This window comes from Tupaia chinensis, unplaced genomic scaffold (assembly GCF_000334495.1).
Source record: "Tupaia chinensis unplaced genomic scaffold, TupChi_1.0 Scaffold000042_1, whole genome shotgun sequence".
NCBI classification, from domain to species: domain Eukaryota; kingdom Metazoa; phylum Chordata; class Mammalia; order Scandentia; family Tupaiidae; genus Tupaia; species Tupaia belangeri.
In genome coordinates, this window is record NW_006159497.1 from 2,095,041 (window position 1) to 2,109,089 (window position 14,049).

General features: G+C 44.4%; 1 protein-coding gene across 1 annotated transcript in view; it reads right to left on the reverse strand.

The window, feature by feature from the left end:
• RBFOX1 (RNA binding fox-1 homolog 1) overlaps positions 1–14,049 on the reverse strand; it is a 1,649,671-nt gene that overhangs the window by 1,009,000 nt on the left and 626,622 nt on the right. The window lies entirely within an intron of this gene.

The window sequence follows — 14,049 nt, forward strand, 5'->3', positions numbered from 1 at the left end:
ACTGTCCACTTTTCATCCTTTGTTCATCCATCCTCCCACTCATCCATCCATCTTCCATCTACCCATCCATCCACCTAATCACCCACCTACCCATCCATGCATCCATCCTCCCACCTATCCATCCAGCCTCTGTCTACCCATCCATCCACCTAATCACCCACCTACCCATCCATGCATCCATCCTCCCACCTATCCATCCAGCCTCTGTCTACCCATCCATCCACCTAATCACCCACCTACCCATCCATGCATCCATCCTCCCACCTATCCACCCATCCTGCATCCACTCACCCATCCGCCTAATCACCATCTATCCACCTACCCACCCATCCAGTAATCACTCATCCATCATACTATTGCTCAGACCTACTGTTTCTCCTTCCTCCTATTGCTATGCTACATAAAGGTGAAAAGAACATGGCGTTTGCTCTCAAAAAACTCACTAGTTGGAAAAAAATAGCAGACACATTCCCACAAGCAAGTGCAGCACTAATTTTCTCATTCAAAATATGTGTACTCAGCACCTGCTGCCTGGATGACTTAAAAATCACACTGAACACGGGGGAAGCCTTGCCCTGGGGACACTTACATTCTGGAAAAGACAGACAACAGAAACAAATGCCAGTAAACGGTATTTATTGGGTCATTGAAAAAAAGTCATGACTTTGCCAACAACCCAATAGAAGATGATACATACTATGAAGAAAAAGGTCAAAGAAAGGGGTGAAAAAATGCCGAGGGCAAGAGAGTATGGTGTTTTGTTTTGTTTCAGGTTTTTGGCACGTACTCTCACAGGAGAGAGAGAGAGACAGTGAGAAATCACCCCAAATGGGGATAGCCACACACCCCCCCACACACACACACTTAAAAAAATTCCCCTTCCCCCATTCTCTTCTTGGAATTTTGGACATGCACGCACACACACACACACAGTGTAACTCTCAAGCCATCAGGTCCAGGACTCAGTCAGCCTTGTGGGAGTCCAGTGCTTTAACCACCATACAACCTGCTGGTCCCAGGAGTGTGATTTTAAATTTCAAAAGGACTGGCAACAGAGCAGAGGCTTGCAGGAAGAGAGAGGCTGGACCCGGTAGCCATCTGGGGAGAAGCAACCCTGACAAAAACCACCCAGGGGGGTGGTGGGTGGCTGTGGCACGCATGCTCTGCGAGGCTGGCCCATGTGGAAAGGTTTCAGAGACCTTCCCGAGTACCCAGCATGCACACGTCTGTGATAACGGCTGGCTGAACCTGGGGATAAAGCGCAATGGTGGAACTTTGATGGGATACTGTCTCTCACAGAAAAAAAAAAAAAAACAATGAAAACATAAATGGAAACTGGAGATTAACTCAGTGTGGAAGTGATGAACATCATGGCTTATTTGTAAGCCTAGAAAATGCCATCTAGAAACAAGGAGAGAAGAAGCGGGTCCCCGTCTGCTTTATCCTGTTCTGACGAGGTGAAGCATGTGTCTCCGTTCTCTCCCCCAGTGAGAGCTGCTGGGTTTGCAGGGAAGAGTCCACATCCGGTTTTGATTTACCCGTGCAGAAGTGGCAGGTGTTAATCAACGAACTAGTGAAATCAATAAACCAAAGGCAGACTTTTGTTTTTAATCTGCCACTGAGGGCCCACGCAGGCGACAGAAAAAAAGCCATCGGGCAGAATCAGAGCTTTTGCCATTTCCCTAAGATTATTCAATTTATTCTTGTCAGGATTAATTTACTAAAGCCATGCTGGATTTTTTATTTAGATGATATTGTTGGTTTGTCATCCGCTGCAGATCTGCGCGAGAGGCGCCCCCGGGGACTGCATTTGCTTCTGAGCAATGTTGGACTCAAATTGGAAAAATGTCACTTTGGCGGGAACAAATTATTGTTGGGATCACTCTACACAGAGCTGGTATCTCTGGACGGGTTCTGACCTGACCTTTTCCGAGCCCGAGTACTCAAGTAAGTACTTCAGCTTGGAAAACAGCTCAACTATTTAAGTATTAAGTATAAATTTGGAGCCGTGTGCTCATCGCCTAGCAAGTCATTTTGCTATCAGCCACCTACGCGCGATAGCCGGCAATCCCTGAGCGAGAGTACCACTCAGTTGAGGTAACAGACAGGATTCTGCTCGGAAAATGGAGTCGTACTGCTTGGTTTATTCTGGACCCTGCCACACTTGTCGAGGGATCTACACAGGGAGTGCGACTTTCCTTCACCCCAATTTCCCCAGCTATAGAACAAGGACGATGCTCCAGATAGCTGCCTCCTTGGGGGTTAGGTATCTCCGCAGACCCAGCCGTCTCGGCACACAGCAAGTCCTCAGGAAATGCTAGCTCTCGTTGACTGCATCCTCCAAAAGTCTTTGTGAAACCCGGCTCTGAGCGGAGGGCTAAGCGCTTAAAAACAGTTCTATTTTTAAAGTTTTCTCTTCCAAGGCCTCCGAGTTCTTCCGCTCTTAGACATCAAAGCACTCACATGTCTGTTCTTTTCAGAAGCGATTCTCTGTCCTGAGAGGGATTTCTTTTCTTCTTTACTTTGTGTGTTGGTTGTTTCTGATGATTTTGTAGGTCAGCGTTATTTGAGCCTACAATGCAGGGATACCATCACCTCGGATCCTGTATCAGCCCCAGTGACAGCTCTGAAGTGCCCAGCAGTTAAAGGTCCCAGTGACCAGGTGGTGAGAGATGCCTGCTCCTGGGAGTCCAGAGAGCTCTGAGGAAGCTGAAGTAGATCTGTACAGAAGTGGGGGGCCTGTACTGGGCTGAAAACGCACGAGTGAGGAACCTGCATTGGGCTGGATATTCAGAAGTGGGGTACCTGTACTAGGTTGAATATTCAGAAATGGGGTGTCTCTATTGGGTTTTAACTTAGATAGGGGGACCTGTATGGTATGGAATAGCAGACCCCCCCAAATATGCACAGAATGTACTCTTACTAGCTTTTAAGGTGATCTAATTTGGAAATCAGGTGTTTGCAGATGTTATTCAACACCGTGAGATGAGACAATCCTAGGTTATTGGGTGGACCTGAAATTCAATGACAAGTGTCCTTACATGTGACAGAAGAAAAGGGCAGGCAAAGACTGGAATGACACTGCCCGGCTGAGACTCTGGAAGAGGCCAGGAAGGGTTCTCCCCAGAAACTCTGATAACGTGGCCCCGGCAGCACCTCGAGCTTGGACTGCTGGCATCCAGAAGTGCGAGATGATGCCTCTCTGTTGTTTTAAGGCACGCACTTCATGGTCATTTGTTAGAGCAGCTTCTGGAAACAAATGCAGAGCAGAGGCGCTTGTGTGCTAATCTCTCTTGCTTGATGCTGGACTACTTATCACTGAGAAGAGAAAGGTAAGGTCCAGAGAATGCCCTTGGGTAGTCCAAGCCCTCAGGGAGAAGAAAAATTCCTTCACAGGGAATCTCAGGATGATCTTGAGTGGTTACACTCATGGGCCCAGGTGTTTTCGAAGGCAGCCCCAGGAACCTCGGAATTGATGTCAGTCATCAATTCCGAAGAGCAATGGAAAGAAAAGACCAGAGCACTTACATTTGACATGGGAGTTAAGTAAGGATCATATATCCTGAACACAGCATTGTTCTCCTGAACTGAGACACTCACAGACTCCCAGAGCACTCCCAGAGCACCCTTCAGAGGTAGGATCTGCGGCTTGACTCACCTCTCGGGAGAGTAGGGAGACACATGTCCTGGCTTTCATTTGACAAGCCCAAATCAGGCTCATGAGCAACTGTCTTCCTGCTGGGAAGAAACCCAAGTGCTTAGCTTTTCCTCTTACAACAGAAAATAAATGCTATAGCAAGACAAGGAAAATGACATCTCATTGCAAAAAGAATTCAAAGCACATTTTAAATCCGCATGAATTTATAAGTGGCTCCCTTTGAGAAAGAAATCTTTCCGATGATTTGGATATTATGTTCCCACTTGTTATGAAAATAACAATGGCTTCAAATTTAAAATAAGTCAACAAATATGACTTTAGATGCTAGGACCAAGACGACACTGCTGATTTTCTGCAGTTGCGTTCTTAATTTATTGGCTCTCACAAAGACTCAGACTTTGAAAATAAACGTAAGACACAGAGTCTATCTGACTGAATATATTCATAATATATTCATTTTGCACATGAGAAAATGAAGTTTCAAAGAACATAGGGAATTGGACTCACATTACTCTGGTAGGTGTAGATGGTATAAAGAGGGACTGAAAGCCATCTGGTCTACCTGCTGTGTATTTTATCTTATCCCTACGCCATACATTATTCTTGATGTTGACTATTTAAATCAATAGTTCAAAGTTAATTGCCTTATTAATCATAATGACTGTGCCTCCAGTTTTTTTATTATCATTTTTTTAATGAGCAGTTATGTTGTCTTTATAACCACAGTTGGTACAATTTTGAAATCATGCCTGAATTTTTTACCTTCTGTGTTCATCTCCTAAGACTAAGATTCAAATAAGGTCCCTGGAACACATGAACAATTGTATAAAGCATTTGCACTGACATAGCTGATCCATTTCATATTTCCCCTCACCAATTTGCTCAGCACTTGCAATATCACACGCAGCCAGCAGATGGGAGCAAATGTCTTTGTAAAAATTACCAAAGCACCAAACAAGCGACACTAGGCTCCACTCACGGAGTCTCTAAACTGCCTGAAATAACACGCTCTTTCTGCTTCCTCAACATTTAAGTCTCATATGACTGTGTGTTTTAATTACCAAGCCCTAATTACTTCCCAGAAATGTGATCGTTTGAGGAGGCATTGTATTAGGATGTGTTTAAGGTTCAGGATGCCAGAGATCCCTTTTTCAAGGCAACAGATATTCTGAAAACACTAGGGTTTCAATCTAAATAGGAGGAGAGCTGAGCGTCTAAGAGCCGCTTCACCTGAAATCCTACGAATGGCACAGGACGCACATAGACTGAGTGAAGTCTCAATGCAAATCAACGCAACCGAGATAGCAAACTACCTTAGTTGGGCAGGGTGGAATGCAAAGCTGCTGACTTTATAAAATTCAGGGAACTTTAAAGGGATTTAGGGGATGTATACTTTGAGAAGGGATGTTCTCTTTAGCAGGAAAAAGCGGTATTGCCAGAGAGACCACAAAACCATCCCCAGGCTGAACTTCTGTGCAGGAGGAGCTAGCAGGGCATTCATCTTGACTCTGGCTCTGAGGACCGCACCCCTACCACCTGGGAACTGCTTTCTTCTCCGCCTTCTACTATTTTTTGGAGCTCAGTTCTCAGGGAACAAGAGGCTCCAGTGACTCAAGGAGCAGCAGCCCAGCTGGCTGCAGAAAGGCGTGAGCATGCCAGGACTACAGGCTCAGCACAACCCAACTCAGTCCTGAGCCAGGCAGCCCCTCTCAGGTAGAGCCTTACCACCAGGTGAGCTCAAACCCAGGGTCTGTTTGCAAATAAGAGCTATGCATTGGCATCACAGCAGGGGTTTAATGAGAGCGCTTTTAATTAACTGTAAAAGTAATTACCCACATTAGATGTAAATCGCACTTGTTTTTACATGAGGTGAATAATTTCAGTGCAGCTTTTAAGAATAATGCTTCTTGAGGAGCTGTCAGCTGCAAACCCTCTCAACAAGTTGGTGTGCTGAAGGGGAAAAATAAAAAAATAAAATGAAAAATAAAAGCAGCACCATGGAGAAAAGTACTAGCCCAGGAAGCCCCAGGTTTGTCACCTGGCTTCTGTCTGCTAAGCTGCCTCTCCTGTGTGTCTTTCAGCCCACGGCAGCTGTGCTCTCAGAGGAAATAGCCCACAACATCCAACCTGTGTGAGTTTCTTTTTCCTCTAAGAGTGAGAGTGGGTTTTGATCCTGTGATCCACCCCCCACCCCCCCTATTCCTGCCTCAGCCAGCTACAGATCATGGGCATTCTTAAGATCCCTGGATTGAACTGGGAGTCTTCCCATGTGAGTCAGCCTCACAGAGCATTGTGGTTTTTTGTTTTGTTTGGAGAGTTTTTTGCTATAGGGTGCATACACTCACCAGAAAGACAGACAGAGGGACTGAAAGTGAGAAATCACCCCAGGGGGGATGTCCACTCTGCAATCCCTTCTCCTCCATTATCCTCTCTGGATCTTGGGCACTCACATACGTGCCTGGTGTGAGTTTAAGCCACCATGTCTGGGACTCAAACCACAGCCGACTACATGGGAGTCCAGCAACATAGCCATTATGCTATCTGCTGGTCCTGAGCATCATGTTTTAACATAAAACCATGATCTGGCCCCTTTGTGAATTATTTTATTATTTTTTTTCTTTTTCCTTTTGGCTCCTGGTAGATCCCCTGCACTTCTGTTGATAGGCGAATGATTAAGGGGCTCAGCCAAAACAGGAAGGAGTGGGAAGGTGCTGGAAGAGGCCCTGATGGGGTCATTGGTATGTGCGCTGTGAGCTAAAATGAGTATCGCCTAAAGAACAAAATAGTTTAGCGAGGAGGAAACAAGCATAAGAACAACGCCAGGCCGGCAAGTCCCAGGGCATAGTACTGTCTGATGAGGATAAATGCCTGCCTCACCAGCACAGAGCGGCAGCTCTCCCTGGGATTTATAAATAGCACAAGAAAACGACCGAGATCGGTGTTGCGAAGAAGCGAAGGTGAAACCGGACTCCCTGGTTGGAAGCCTGTGTTAAGAAATTGTCCCAGGGGCCCTTGAGATTCCCTTGACTTGGGTAAAGAGTCTGTGGGTGATGGGGGCTGAACCTCCCATCTGAACAGCCATGGTGCAGTTTGCAAATACAAAATTACAGAGTAATTATTTATACTTTGATAGGCACCTTCATTAAAGGATTTGAGGATGCAATTATCAAATTGAAGTTCAGTGCACTCAAGTTAAGCAACTGAACGGAAGATTGGAAAGAGGGAACACAGAGAGGTGAGTTGAGGCCCACGCAGTCAGCCAAGCAATCTTGCAGTGAATCAGGCCACCTCTACACAGAACCTGGAGCTCTGCTGGAATAGAAGGGTGACCACTGAAAGGGTTTCCACGTCTATGACCTCCTTGGGGCGTTTGTTGCTATTGTGTTGTTCTTGCTGCTTATTTGAGTCTTTGCCCTAAAACCACTCCAACAGGGGCTAGGGCAAGAAATGCACTGGCTCAATGTGATGTCCAGAGAACTGAATCTGGTTCGAGGCCAACGGAAAGAGGAGCCAGAACTGCGACTTACAACTTCCAGAGTTTCCATTCCTTCCTAGACAGCCACATGTGTTAGCGCACTGTCTCCTGTATCCGATATAACTGCAGGCAGCTGCTCCAAAGAATCTATACAAAATATTTAATTAAAGAAAATAGAGAATATAGCCTGGTTGTTCACTTGTATATCAAACTCTTGAGGAAATGTGACACAGTGAACATTCAGAAGTACTAAGATTATGAAATAATTCACCATGATATTTGAGAGAAAATGCAACCAAAAGCTGCATTTTCATTTTACCTGCATGTGTGGAGCAAAATACACATGAGCAAAACTAGGAAATCAGTCTACCTTGTTTCCAGTGCTGACGCTACCAGTTTATCTGTGCCTGTTTCCATATTTTAGAAGATGAAGTTAACAGTCCTGAAGTCATCCAAGCAGCTGGGGTATTAAGTGAGATACATCACATAGTACCATCCCACGGTCAGAGGGCACAGTGTTTGTTGTTATAAAAGTTACATTTTAAAACTTTATTATATCCATGTATTTTATATTATATACATTGAATTTTGAAATCATAACTATTACCTTTCTTTCTGTATATGTTTCTAAAAACTGCCTCAATTCTTCCAGGCCATGGCTCATCAGTCAATTAAAGGAACCCCTAAGGGTGACAGAAGATGCAATCGCTACAAGGATGTGTCCCCTGGGAATTGATGCTAATAGGTCTATGTCAACACCCACCAAAACACTCTCATAAAGATCCTAACAGCACGAGGACTCAAGAAAACCATTTAACTGAGTATTTTATTTTCATTCTAGGACTTAGATATTCCAGAAAGTCACCCAGAGTTGGAGCAGGATTTATGCCAATCTCCAGAAAAGGTGCGTCTCTGCTGCAGATCAACAAAGTCAGTGCAGATGACGTGGAAATTAAAATAGCATTATGCTTCCTGTTGAGTATTCCAAGATGAGCTGCCAGATCCAAGGAATGGCTCCTGCTCTGACTGAGAGGCTGACAGAGCTTCTATAGTTGCAAGGAGGCACTTGACTCTTTAGAAACTGGTGTTGGCAGTGTCCACTTGAACTGTGGCTATCTTGTCAGCCACACTTTCTTGGGAAGCCATGTGTTCTGCCCTGCATGATGTTGGTCAGGCACTGTCTGCAAGAGAACGGATGGTGGCCCTTTCCACATGATTAAGTCACAGACTTTATTCTGGAAAAGCAGAACTTGATCGTCTGCACACCTAAGTAGACTTGAGTATGTCTAGGAGCATCATAACTCTTACCCCTGCTCAAACTAAGCCTGCAGACATAGGCATCTCCTTTCTCCCAACTTCCTACACCACTCCGGGTATTTTAATATGGCCATGCTAAATAAAAAAAACATGTGGTATTGGAGGCTAAATATTATACATGTTGTGGAAATGTTCTTCCATCTCCATGCTCACACCTCCCTCCTCACAGAAACACACAGAATCATTTGTCTTAGTTTTGCTTCCCATGGACTAGTCCTTAATTTAACAACATGGGACTAAGAGTTAATATGCCAGAAATAAATGCTTCTTTTTTTATATAATAAACTTATGATATAAATACCTGGAACCTAAACTTCTGATCCTCAAGGGTGAATAAAAATATCACCAGAGAAATAACTATTCAAGCTTTTTCAAAAAACTGAACTGAAGAGGAAAAAAGAATGCATATGTTCCCTCCTATGCTGTGTGATTTATTACTAACTCATTCTGCAAAACACTCATTTCAATTCTTATGTGAGCACAGGAAAAAAAATGTACCTTAAAATAGACACTTGAGGATAATTACATTTCTGCTTTTTTACCCTCTCTCCCAAATGCCATGTTTACTTGCTAAGCAATATGCAAAGAGAGAATTAGGAATGTTCTTGTTAAAGTTTGGCTTAGGCACTTTCTTCTTTGTGTTGGCAGGTCCATATAACTTACAAGGCATAGCTACGTGGGGCGAGAGTGGCGGAAACCCAGGCTACCTCTAAGAAAGTCTTAAATATCTCAATTGTACACGTTGTCCTGCGAATGAGGTAAGAAAACGCATGCTGAGTAATCTAAATCTGGAAGGCTGATCACTTAAAGACAAAAGTTTTGGTGATGAATGCCAATGAAATGTATTTTATGGTCTTCATTTTCCTAAACATGGAGGGTTGGTTGGTTTCATTCTATAACCTGGTATGGCAAGGACCTTCCTGATACTGATAACCTTAGGATAGCCTCATTAGATAGGCTGCTGTACTCTAGAAGATTATTTGGACATGTTTCAGTGTTCTTCCAACACCTGCCTCATGGTCAGCCGTATTTCTTGCTGTCTTTTCCTTCCCCCTCACTCCCCGCCCTCAAAGAGCCTGTGCACTCACCAGAAACAGAAAGAGCAGAGAGAGGGAGAAGCACCTTCCAATGGAGGTGATCACACACAATCCCTTTTCCTCCAGCCCCTATCTGGGGCATGCCCCCAAGACACATGCCCAGCATGTATTTCGAGCTTCTAGCAATGGGACTTGAGCTGTAGCATTAGCCTTGTGAATCCAGCCCCCTTAACCACCAGGCCTTGAGGCCAGCCCTGTTTTTTCATTTAATTTGGTTACTAGCCTTGTGAATCCAGCCCCCTTAACCACCAGCCCCCTTAACCAGCCCTGTTTTTTCATTTAATTTGGTTACCGATTCACAACTAGTTGTCTGGGGAATGGTTTAAAGTTAAATGCATGTTTCAGATTTGTGTGTGCTTGTTGGTATTTTCTATGATTTTCAGACTTGAGAGATTTGGAGGATGAAATCAAACAGAAATGCATGTGTTCATTAGCTCAACAGAGCCTAATGCATGTAGAGATCAAAACCTGCTGTACACAATAAATATGCACAATTTTTATTTGTCAACTAAAAATAGAATAGCCAGGGACCAGCAGGCGGCATGGTGGTTAGGAGCTGGAGTACCACATGGCTGAGTGTGTTGTTTTGAGTCCCGAACCCCAGCCACCCAAAAAATCACACCCAGAGCATGTGTGTGTGTGTGCTCAAAATTCCAAGAGATGAATGAAAGGGAACGGATTGTGAGGGGTCATCTGCCTAAGGGGGTGATTTCTTCCTTTCCCCCTCTCTGGTGAGCACATGCACCCTATGGCAAACGTCAAATACATAACCAAATACAATAGAAATCTGGAAGATTTCTAGCACCTTAACTAGAGGACTAATAATTTTTTATATTATTTTTTGTTCAGATGAATCTAATAATGACTTACACAGATATAACCTTCATTTGAGAAATACATAAATGTAGCTCATATTGAGTAAAATAATTTTTAAGAAAATCTCCGAAGACCAGCAGGTGGTATGGTGCTTAAGGCACTGTTCTCCACATGGTCAACTGCAGTTTGGGTTCCAGACCTGGCAGCTTGCTTTCTCAGATTTCCTTTCTCTCTGTCTCTCTTTGGCCAAATTAAAAACAAACAAACAAACCAAACAAAAAAAATAATAAAAGAGATAATTCTAAAAAAAAAAAAAAACTTAAAAACAGGAATGCTCACACATGTGTGTTCATATGTTTAAAAGAAAGAAAAAAAATCTCCCTCTGTGACCATAATTACCTAACAGTTGTTCTGAATGGACCACTAGGGCTTAATTCCCTGAGAGCTGGGCTTGCCCTGCCAGCATCCCGCCTGCCTTTGTAGACACAGGTAGTCCTGTGTGCCCCCTGACACTCTGCCCATTTGAAGCTTTTTATCCTCACGCTTCCACATTCTACAAACTTGGCTCCCAGTGTCCCCTCAGCCTGAACCACCATCTTTCTGCACCCAAATACCTGCTGACCAAAGCTCTTCTCGCCTCTCCCTCTGCCTCACCCAGAGCAGCTCTATCCAGCACCATGTCCTTTCTCGGGCACCTCCTCCCATCCAACTGGTCTCATTTCCACTTGCATTTGCAGGGCATTTAATGCATCGCCTGACTCCTCCATGAGACTGTTTACACAGATCATTTTAATTGAACATATAATAGTTGTATACATTCGTGAGGGTAAAAGTGGCGTTTTAGCACCAGACACAATGTGGACTGATTATATCGGGTAGTTAGTTACCCGTCTTCTCCACTACTGGCCATTACACGGCCTTGGCGGCATTCAGTCTCTCTTTTTCAGGTACTCTGAGATTCACATGGTCAAGTGTCGTTAACTATACTCAATCCACCGCATTTATAACACGAGATGTCATTCCTCTTATCCGTCTGTACTTTTGTTAATTTGCATCCTCTATTTACAGGGCATTTTACGCAAAGTTAGGCTCTCATGTGAGATTATCAACTCCTCAAAGGCAAGGATAACAATGAGAACATCCAACGTGTTCTAAAAAAATTCATTCTTCACTTAATCACATGAGGCAGGCACCATGATTATCCCCATTTTGAGGAAACAAATTCAGAGTAGTTTGACTTCTCGCCTAGGGTCGTGGGGCTGACAGGTGCTGGTTCTGGGGCTTGAACCTGGCTTATTTGAATTGAATGTTGGTGATGTTAAGTGCTTAGCCAATCTGCTGTCCTACTGTGCTCATCATTTAAAAGGAAAATACCAATATAATCCATGGAAAAAGGAACTATTTTGTTTTTAGTTTTTTACCATAAGATATATGTATTCACCAGAGAGAGACTGAGAGAGGGAAAGTGGGAAAGTACCCCCAGGGAAGATGGCCATACCACAATGTCTTCTTTTGGGATTTGGGGCATGCACACATACACGTGTTTGGCATGATCTTTCAGGCTATCATGTCCAAGAGTCAAACAGTGGTCAACCATGGGGAAATCCAGTGCCACCTGCTGGCCCCAATAAAAATTGTTTGACTCGATGAGTAAATGAACACACAACAGAGGGAAATTTTACTATTTATTAGTTTTTCTAATCATCTGAAGCCTTCATCAATGACTCAGTATATTTGGTAGAACAGAACACAGGTACATCCTACACAGGTGTGGGTGTATGGTGTGTGCAAGCACATGCACTTTTTGCACCTGAAAAATGCATATAAAGTGTTTCACATCAAGCTTAGATTTCCAAGTCACTAAACATACAGCCAGTTACAGGTATCCGTAAGCACTCTGAAACCAAGGAAGTGCATAACTCCCTCAAGCCAAGCTAGAGTTCATGGATTAGACGCTCAAGAACGCTTTCTGCCCACTTACTGAAGAAGACAATGTTCTGATCCATAAGCCACAGATGTCAGCTCTGGGCATTTGATCCACCCTCCTAACACCCCACATCAGACCAGAGTTCTGTGAAATGGGTATAACGACTCAACCATCCCCCGAAACGGACAAAGGCTTGGCCCAGGGAGCAATCAGCCAAACTCCTGGAAACACAGACCAGGGACTTATTTTGTAATCCTTTTTTCTCCCTCTCCCACTCCTACCCCCAACCCTCCACAACCTGACTCCCCTTTTTAATAACCTCCAGCAGGACCCTGAACAACAGGGTGCTCTCAGCCTATTTTGCAGGCTTACAATTTCCCATCAGCTTCCTGTCTGAGAGCTCAACTGGTCCCATCCCCTTGTATAAGGTTAACAGGTTTTAAGAAAAAAGATCAGCTCCAGTAATAGCAAATATAATGAAAAGAAGAGCCACCGCCGATAAAGTCAGCCTAAGTCACTCTTTGAGGTCATAGGCCTCGCAGCTGCTTAAGCTTTATCAAGGAACTCTGGGTCGAGGAGGCCTGGCAGGCACTTTAGCTAAGAGGAGCTTTGACGGTGTCTCTCCGGCACTCAAGCAAGACGCCCACGCCAAGGCTGCCTCCTCACCTCAGGAGACTCATTTTTGTTCTGCTGAAATCCATCAATAGTGGCAGGAAACATAGGTCTCAGACTCTTCCTGAAATGTACTTCTGTCCTGCACTTGGAAAACAGCCACCCATTCCCGGGCAAGGAAATAACTACAACAAGATTCCTTTTTTTTTTTTTTAGAATTATTTAATTTATTTGTTCATTTGTTTTCATTTGACCAGAGAGACAGAGAGAGAGAGAGAGAGAGTGAAGAGAGAGAGAGAAGGCCACCAGGTCTGGGATTAGAACCGTAGTCAGTCATGTGGAAGCGTCCAACACTTTAACTACCATGCCACCTGCTGGTCCCTATGATTCTAATAAACAGAGGAATATCACCTCAGCATAACAATTGCTGAGAACAGACCCATGGTCTCCATGTTGTTCATGACATCTTTCTACTTCTCCACGGAGTTCAGATCTTTCCTCCCCTCAATTAACTTTGTCACGACTGCTCATGTGTTCCCCAAATCTTTTGTTACTGTTTTGGTTTCGGTTTTGAGCTAGCCTGCAACACCGGCTGACTCCCTGCCAGACTCAGCCTGGGGTCTGTGTGTTCCACCCTACAGCTGCCCAGGCAGTAAGTTTTGCTAGTAGCTTCACCACAAGGAGGAGGAAGCAAAGGTTCAGAGACATGAAGTAAATGTACTCAGGACACGCAGTGCTAAGCCAACAGACTCCTAAGTCAGACTGAGCATCCTTGTGAAGCTGCACTCAGGGCAATTTCTGTCTGAAACCCTAATGACTCCCATCCCATTGAGAACAAAACCCGGTCTCCTTCTTAGTCATATTGGACCTGTTCTCTGAAAACCTCCCTGCCTCCTCCTAACCTCTCAGCATTAGCCATACTGACTTTTCTCTTTTTGTTTCTTTTTAATTTGCCAGACAGTGCATGCACTCACTGGAGAGAGACTGAGAAAGAAAGATGGGACCAGCAAATGGCGTAATGGCTATGCCGCTGGACTCCCATGTAGGTGACCATGGTTTGAGTCCCAGACCCGGTGCCTTAAACTCATGCTGGTTGCATGTGCATACGTGCCCAAGATCCCGGGAAGAGAATGGAGGAGAAGGGATT